The following is a 9,085-nucleotide window of genomic DNA, read 5'->3' on the forward strand; positions in this document are numbered from 1 at the left end:
CCATGCATGAGTTTGCCCTCTTGTGGTGTGTGTTTGAGTGTGTGTGTGTGTGTGTGTGTCTACATGTGTAACGTGTAAGAGTAAGAAATGGAGTTGCTGTGTTTGTGAGGTTGTGACCCCAATCCTGCTAAACAGCTGTCACATCCACTAACTCTATTTTAAGACTATCTAAGACTATTTTTGTCCAAGAAGATTAGAGAGAAATGACGCAGAAAGACTTCTTATTGAAGTGACAGTATACAGTTTTTCTTTAACTTTTATTTAACCAGGCAAGTGACGGCTTGTTGTCCACAGTGTGCTCAAAACCTGAAGCGATACAGAGCCACTGAGGCTTGAAATGTCAACAAAGATTTTGACAGAATATCGTTGCACCTATAACCTCCCAGCCCACACTGAATATCCTTTCAAAACAAAAACTGGAAAAACAGCCAACACTCTTGAACAACAAATGAACCGAGTTTTTATCAGCTGTAACACTGAACATGTTTTAATCATACAGTCTTCATCTGTAAACCAACAAAACAAACTGGCAGAAAGACAAAAGATGGCAGCTGAGGATCGGTTGGGGAGAGTTTGCACCTCACTAACCCTAAACCTAACCCTAACCCTTTCTTTAGTTTGGATTTGAGCACTTCCAGCCTCTAATAGCATGCATATCAAAAACTATATACAACAGTAAAATTACCTTGTATCCTTAGACAAGGCGCTTTCATCTCAGTCTCTCACAAAACAGACTGCTAACATTTACTCCAAACTGTCACCACAAACTCCCAGCGCGCCCCAAACCAGATAACGTTTCCATCCAGCGTCCTACATCTTTTATTGGGTTCATTTGACTTCAAATCCCCCGATGTTTATTTAATTTTTTTTTTCTGTGTTTCTCTCTCTCTCTCTCTCTCTCTCTCTCTCTCTCTCTCTCTGTGGTAAAGTGGCTACTCGCAGACTTAATTCCATTTATTCCAGTAACCGGTCCCTCGATCTTGACCTCGTCTGCGAGGAGGAGAGAGCGAGCGCGGACGGGCTGGGCTGTTCCGCGCCGCTGCCCTCCGATACAACATGGCAGCTACATTACCATCGCAGTGTAAATCGCTCTCCAACACGGAGGTGGGAGGGGGGGTGGAGGGGTGGGGGTGGGTGGGGGGTACAGAGCATTTGTCAATCCCCCCCCACCCACCCACCCCCACCCTCTCCTGACAGGGGAAATTACAACCGCCGCTGAATGGAGCCCTGGACTGGCCCTCTCTATTAGAGCTGTGTAGCGAGACACTTGTACACAGAATAAAGGCTCTTTTATTATGAGGGTAAGCGAATGACTGTGTGTGTGTGTGTGTGTGTGTGTGCGTGTGTGTGTGTGTTTTCCAGCAAAGCAAAAAGTCATTTCAAGTGACTGATGTAGCCTCTCGCCTCACGTTACTGTCTTATAAATGTTTAACACAAGATGAATCCGTCCAGGTTGCAGTCACTGCAGGCGATCCTGAGTCCGTCACTGCTGATTCCTTCAGGTGTTAACGTCACAGAATTATTTTATTTTTTTTCCCTTTCTCAAAGATTAAACAAATGCAGCACTTGTAACCAAAACAGGTAAGGACAAGTTGATATTAACTAGACAGGGCACTTGACAGATGTTTTTAAATACAGTACAGGGCCTTTTTTTTTTTTTTTTTTTTTTCATCAAACGAGACCCAGCAGCAGCGTTGACGGCAGACTGTGTGATTTTCTCCCAGATTAAAGTGAATATGTAATTAACACGCTATAATTGCTGGCAGTCTCTCTTTTCATTTCAAGATGAAATGATGCGAGTTCTCTCCCAAGCCAACGTCAGAGGCCCCAGCCTATGCAATACATATTAATAGAAAAAGACAGGATGTGAACATATGTGGCGGGATACTTAAGCTATCATACGTTTTAATATATTATCTGCAGCTACTGTTGCTCATTTTGGCCTGCAAAATGAATTAGGTAGTCAGAAAAACATCACTGCTTAGCATCCTAACACTTGCATTATTTGTTATTTTCAATTAGCCATTAACAAGCAACGCTTTTTCAACTCGCGGGGCCTAAAACCGGAGTATGATTGTTCATTTCCTCAACTTCCAACCGAATTCAGTAGCCAGACCACAACTAGAGCACACGCTACTTACCATAAAAGTAAATGGGCTACCTCTGGCCCATGTGCTGACGTGGTTTCGTGGCTCGTTCTCCACTACTAGATCGTTTCAGCGCTACCCGCCGCCATGCTCTATAAACACTGTTCCAACCGCTGCACTGCTCCTTACATACGCCGTCCCCGCTTCTCCAAGCACAGGCAGTCTCTGGGCTTAAAGCATATAAATTGAGAAACGATTCGATTTTATGAGCAACCCCTAAGAATCCGCGCAGGCTAATACAAGACAGTATTGTTGGATGGTGAACACCCCAAATAGTGTGGTGAATGATGGAGCTGGTTAAGCATCACTCTGCCAATGATATCAGATTAAGCGAAGCTTTCAGGGCCGCGTCCAGCGCTGGCGGCATCGTGTTCGCTGGAGATGACCTCATCAGCTGTGGCTCGGGCGGTTTGGCAGGCGGGAGCCATGTATAAGCTGTGGCAGGAGATGACAGAAAACACAGACACACACAGACGTTTTCTGCAAAAGCAGCACGTTGGTACCGACACTGGCTGAACGGCTTGATCCTCTGCTGCCTTATTTGACAGAGTGGAAGTGAAATAAGAGTAATGCTTTGGAAGCATTTGGGCGACTTAGTCCTTGATAGAATCATAGACATATAATACTATTTATTCACTAAACTTACTTACTATGTGAGGAGTTATATTCCCAAATGCTATGTATCTATTTAGGAAAAAAACAACATGAATTACCTGAAGTTCATTGTTCAGTATCTCTAGAATATAGAGAATCCAGTATGTAAAAATAATGTAATAATAACTTTTATCTATACAGTAGGAACTTATCAAGACAGAATTGCTCTACACGCTAAATAGAATGCAATCATTAAAATGTGAACAAAGAATAAAGAGCAGAAAAAGATTAAAATGCTAAATCCAAGGTAACAAGGCAAACAAGTCACTCAATCCTGCTTTCTCCAGTTCAGAATATTCTCCAGAATGAGACCTTTTTTTGTCTTTGCAGGATTTGGAGAGATTCACTCACACTTTCATCCCATCTCGTCTGTGACTCCCTTTATACACGTCTCAATCAAAGGTCTCTCTTTCATCGGCAGTTAATTCAAAATGCAGCAGCAAGGCTTTTAACCAGAACCAAGTGAAGTATTACCTCTTTTTTAGCATCCTTGCACTGGTTACCTGTGAGTTTCAGAATTGACTTTAAGATTCTGTTGATCACATTTAAGGCTCTTTTAAGGAGTCATGACTAACAAGAAATGACCGGGCTTTCTAGCTCCCGAGCTGTGGAACGGTCTGACCTGAGGACCATCAGGCAGGCTAGATCGGTTTCTTCATTTAAAACCCTTTTGAAAACTCACTTTTACTTGCTTGGTTTGCTTTTACCTAATACAAATTTTTTTCCCCCTTCTTATGTTTTATTATCATGTGTGTTTTCCCTCTTATGTTTTATTATCATGTTTGTTTTCTCTGCTAATTGCTTTGCAGTCTGTGTGTTTTTATTGTTTCTATTGTTTGTTGTTTTTGTTTTAGCGTTTATAAAGCCCTTTGTAACCCTGTTTTGAAAGTTTGAAAGTTGTATTATTGTTATTATTAAAATAACGTAGAAAAGAATAATTAGAGCAAAAACAAAATCCAGACCATAGTTCAAGTACTGTGAAAGCAAGACTACAAAGTGATTTAAAAAAAAGAAAAAAAAAAAAAGGCTGGAAGGTTTTTGCAGAGCCTCGTGGTCCTGATGAAGAGAGTTTGATCATCTTAACACCTCAACCTGGACTGAAGACTGATGACTGACAAAATGTCATTATTTTGTCAAAAAATGAAATGTTTGTTACTTCCTCTCATTTTGTTTAACCAATGACTTGAGTTTCTTTTCTCCTTTTAAAAGTATAACACAACAATTAAAAAAATATGAATAATATGTTTTAATGTTTAGTCATTTTGTAAAATTGACACTTTTTTTTTTCAAACGGAGGATCTGATTTTGGAACTCTTCATATAACACTAAATCCCCAATGGGACTAGAAAGCTCTTCTGATTGAAACAGCGATTTCCTTCTTCACAAAGCTGCATTTACGAACCTCAGAATAGAGCTGAAACAGACATCAGTTAAGTGATGCACTGGCAGAAGAATAGTACTGCAGTTTAAATACTCGTCACCAGACGTGACGTGCATCCATATCTCTGATCTGTCATCACAAGGGAACAATTAATTGCAGTTGCAAAGTATTTTCTTTCCCTGTGCAGATCGATTAGCCCAGTGGTTCTCAACGTGGGGTCCGGGGACCACCAGAGGTCCTTGAGGGGGTTCCAGGTGGTTCCCAGCAAACTGATACATTATTAAACTTCACCATTATTTAATTTACAAGAAGTGAACACAATTAGAGAATGTAGAAGAATGACTGTTTTGATCATAGTTTCACTGTTATCTCTCTACCTACAACACAGATAGATGGAATTCTGAACAAAATCATATCTAACAATAAAAATATTCTCAGATTTGGGCCCGAGAGACAAAATCTCATCAAATGGGGGTCCGTGGCTCTAATGTGGACTAATGGTCCTTGATATGAAAAAGGTTGAGAAGCACTGGATTAGCCCCCCTCCCTGAAGGCTGAGGCCTGAATCCTGCATGTCACCCTCTTCACGTAATGAAGAGACAGCAGGTGTCATGTCTGGACTTGGCAATCTGCCGCTGACACGAGAGTTAGAGTATTAAATGGACTAACTGCCGGCTTTATCGTTGAGGAACACCGGTGTCCGAGCTCGATCATTACCATAGCCCCATGAAACAAAAATGACATTTGTCTGACAATAAAATTGGATACTAACCTGTCTGAAAGCCGTCTCCATTTGTCTAGAACAAACGTTGGTGTCGGCAAACAGTTTGACACACTTTCCCTTGAATGCGTAGAGAAGGCGAAGCCATCCTTTGGCTCACAGTAATGGCCCCTCATTGTTGGCCGCAGAGGATGTGGCGCTATTCATACCGGTGGATGATTGAAAAGAAAATTGAATCCCTTTTGATGTGATAAATGTGTCTATTACTGCATTTGCACACAAAATGTCGGTGGAAATTATAGTGGGAAGGCAGGGCTCAGAGGGGAAAATACATAGGGATGGCATATTGGCTAGCTTTGATTGGAGCTGAAATATAAATATACTGTACCGGTAGATGAAATGAGTCCAAGCTCCCTGATTTTTCCACAGGAACTTCACAAATGAAAGGCCTTGAGAGCCCCAATTGTAAGACTATATAAAAAGGTTAAATGTCTGCATAGCTTTCTCCTCTTTCTCTCTAAAGAGCTATTTGATAAAGGACACCAACAAATGTTTGCCTTGTAATAAAAGGGAATTTTCTCTTTTCAAAAAGTTCTGAAAGACAGTGAGAAGCACTGGGAAGAAATGGGCCATGGTATTTTGTGGTGCATAGAGTGTTGCACTTGTGAAGGACACGTTCATTTGAAGTTGTTAATACAGTTGATATGAAGTGGTTCAATCTATACGTCTATCAAAATGTTCTTTTGAATCTCCATTTGGGAGGTTTTTGTCATTTGGAAACATCTGGACTCAAGGTTAAGAAGTATGATTCTGATAATCACATTTTCCTACCTTTTTTTTTTTTTTACCTTTTGCATATCCCTAATGGCTGTTTTACTAAATGGCCATGTGTAACATTTCTGAACATATTGGCATTTTATCCACATTCATAAGACAAAGCCGCAGCTCCAAATTATTGTATTAACGTTTTAGGCAATTACCATTTTATAAGGTGAACTCTTTTTCAAGGAAGTTTTTCTCTCAAATTATTTAGATGTTCTCTATTACTAAAACACAGTGCAAAGTACTGCACATTACCTGAAAGAATGCATGTGTCTAGATCAGAACAGAATCAAACATCAAAAAAGATGTCGACATGATTTCAGAAGGAATTCAGTGACTTGAGTTAAAAAGGACATGTTAATGTCAAAAAGTCAAGAGAAACTCCAGCAACATTAACTCAATTTTGTTACTCTTTGATGTTTTCTCTTGAACACATTGGCACTTTGTTGATCCTCTTATAAATCATTAATTTTCAAGGCTCAAAGGCCCAAATTTTAAGACCTTATTTAAGGTCTGCATTCTCCCCATTAACAATCATGATGAGGAGCAGGAAAAAAAGATGTGAAAAGATAGACATAAAAAGTGCATTTGTTAGAAAAGTGTCTGAGCAGTGTGTGTGTGTGCATGCATTGGTTTGTGTGTGCGAGTGTCATCTCTTTTCCACCACTCCTCTTGCTCAGCTGTGCTTGAGAGGTACGCGCACTAACACAAACACTGACTCTCCCACTCTATTCTACAGCCGACCCTTACATTTTTAATCGAGACACTCATCTCTCTTTCAATACACAACATCTTTGATGGTGAGACGCTCTTTGATGGCAAGTGAATTTCATTTGCGTCTAAAAGCTTGCAAAATATTCGGTTCAAGACGATCACCACATTCGTGACTTCTAAGCAATTACTGTAATGATGCAAAATGGTAAACATTGGCCCAACATCTAAATAATTTAACAGACTGAAAACATGCTGCTCCAATGTTTATGGAATTCATTTTGTGTTTACAGAATGATCATGTTGAAATGTTCCATGGCATTGAGCTAGCATGAAAGGTCATGTTTGAATGAACTAATTGCATGATATTTAAATGGGTCTTCTAGATTACATGATGACTCGGGTCAGACAATAGACTCCACCCTTTTAAAGTCTGGCTCCTACATACGAGCCAAGAGTAATGCATCTGAGAATCAAAGTCATCTTATTAGCCTGATTTCTGACATAAGCTTACTTTTTAGCTTGAATGAAGTTCAATGGAATGATAAGTTATGACCTAAATTCTGCATTCAACCAGTAGGACACGTATTGACGCTCAGTTTTAACGTTAGAACAACGTGGTGGGGCTTCAAGCATCGGGGAAATGTGAAATTGACTGCAAAGACTGCTCAGTTTTAGAAGAGAGAAAATAAGCTTCCAGGCAAATACACGGAGTGTTCTGGCTCAAAGACACTGCTTTCTACACTTTTGAAACATTTATTACTCATTTGAGACCTAAAATGACAGCTGTGAATGAGCATATTCCAGCGTAGACTAAGCAGTGGTGGAAAAAGTACTCAAATTCTTTACTTAAGTAAAAGTAGCAATACCATAATGGAAAAATACTTCATTAAAAGTAAAAGTCCTCCATTGAAAAGTTTACTTAAGTGAAAGTATAGAAGTATTAGCAGTAAAATGTACTTAAGTATCAAAAGTAAAAGTATTCATTCTGAAGAATGGTCAGAGTGTTACATTATTGATGCATTAACCTTTAAGACATATTTTAATGTTGTAGGAGGTCTAACTACTCTACTACTCTACTACATATACTGTTGGGGAGTTTAAACTCGAACAATGCAACATATTTTATGAGCTTATCTTGTGATTTGCATAGTTACTAGTTACTTTGCAGAATAAGGTTTTACCCTTATTCTGCAAAGTAACTAGCAACTATAGCCGTCAGATAAATGTAGTGGAGGAAAAAGTACAATATTTCCCTCTGAAATATAGTGGAGTAAAAGAATAAAATCTCATAAAATGGAAATACTCAAGTAAAGTGCCAGTACCTCAAACCTGTACTTAAGTACAGTACTTGAGTAAATATATTTAGTTACTTTCCACCTATGAGAATAAGCAGTAGTGCAAATGAAGCCTTTCTGCACAAAACTGCACTTTATGGACCTTTATGGTAAACAAGATAGTTGCACAAAATTCTTCTCTTCACAACGGCTTGGAGTTGGTTCAGTAACTTGTGGATTTGTGCTGCAGAGGATTTATCATGATCCTTGTCGTTTCAGAGTTCAGAGGAAACCTTGAACCATGACCTGACCTGTTTTGGCCTCTTCTGATATGTATGAGCAACACAGGTCAAATAGTTCACCTCAAGAACAGAGCTAATAATTCATTCAGCAAAACTTTATCTTAGGTGGGTCTTGCATACCTAAAAATATGAACAAATGCTTTTCAAAAAGACAAACTCTTGCAGATCCCTTGCTTGGATCCCTTTGAAGGTGTCTTCATCTACCGTATGTCAGCCTATCTCAATTTATTATTTGACCCGTTGTGAACTTTACGATTATCACAGCTCTGAAATCTTTTATACACAAAATGTACAGTCAGCTCTATTCAGACAGAAGCACACCTTTTTGTGGCTTCACGCTGTGATTAAATTGGCTGTGAAATGGCCCAATATAAGGCTACAGTGCAGATTGCCATCTATTTGAATGGGTTTCCAGCAACAAAAAGTTAAATAATTGCAGCCCTTTTTGTTCATGTCCATGTTTCTTGGACACTTGAAGATTATATTCATAAAAGTATGTCAAGTATATAGTCAAAAATTCTTTCTTTTCAATGACTTATTTATGTGTTCAGTCTATAAACCTAAGTCTTGATATCGTTCAAGTTCTATTTTCAACCTTTTTGCTTTTCAGTAGATTCAGCTTTGGCTCCACTTGGCTCTGAATCACTCTGAGGCAGTGTGCAATGCACAGTCAGGCTGAATGAGAACAAATAAATAAGGGTCTGAGCTATCAAACGGCTTGAATCGTCACGCTCCTGCTACAGAGCCTCAAGATCGATGTCTGTCCCTCCCAATCCAATGTTTTCACATTGGATTCAGTTTATCTGCAACACAAAGTTAGACCATAACAGACCGACTACAACACTGAATGCGTCTGCCCCAGAGATCCAACCAGCGGTGGTTAATAAGTAAACCCCCCCACAAACTAGTCCATGTTGCAGCAGTGGGGATGAAGATGTCCATAGGAACATTGGCCTCTGATAAGCAAGCTGGTGTGCTGAGTCACCGGACAGACAAGTGGACAAATCTTGACTCGATACGAGCCAAGAGTTGAAACATTACCACTTATATCACTGTGTACCTCTGTTGTG

This window comes from Centroberyx gerrardi, chromosome 4, assembly GCF_048128805.1.
Source record: "Centroberyx gerrardi isolate f3 chromosome 4, fCenGer3.hap1.cur.20231027, whole genome shotgun sequence".
Lineage (NCBI taxonomy): Eukaryota > Metazoa > Chordata > Actinopteri > Beryciformes > Berycidae > Centroberyx > Centroberyx gerrardi.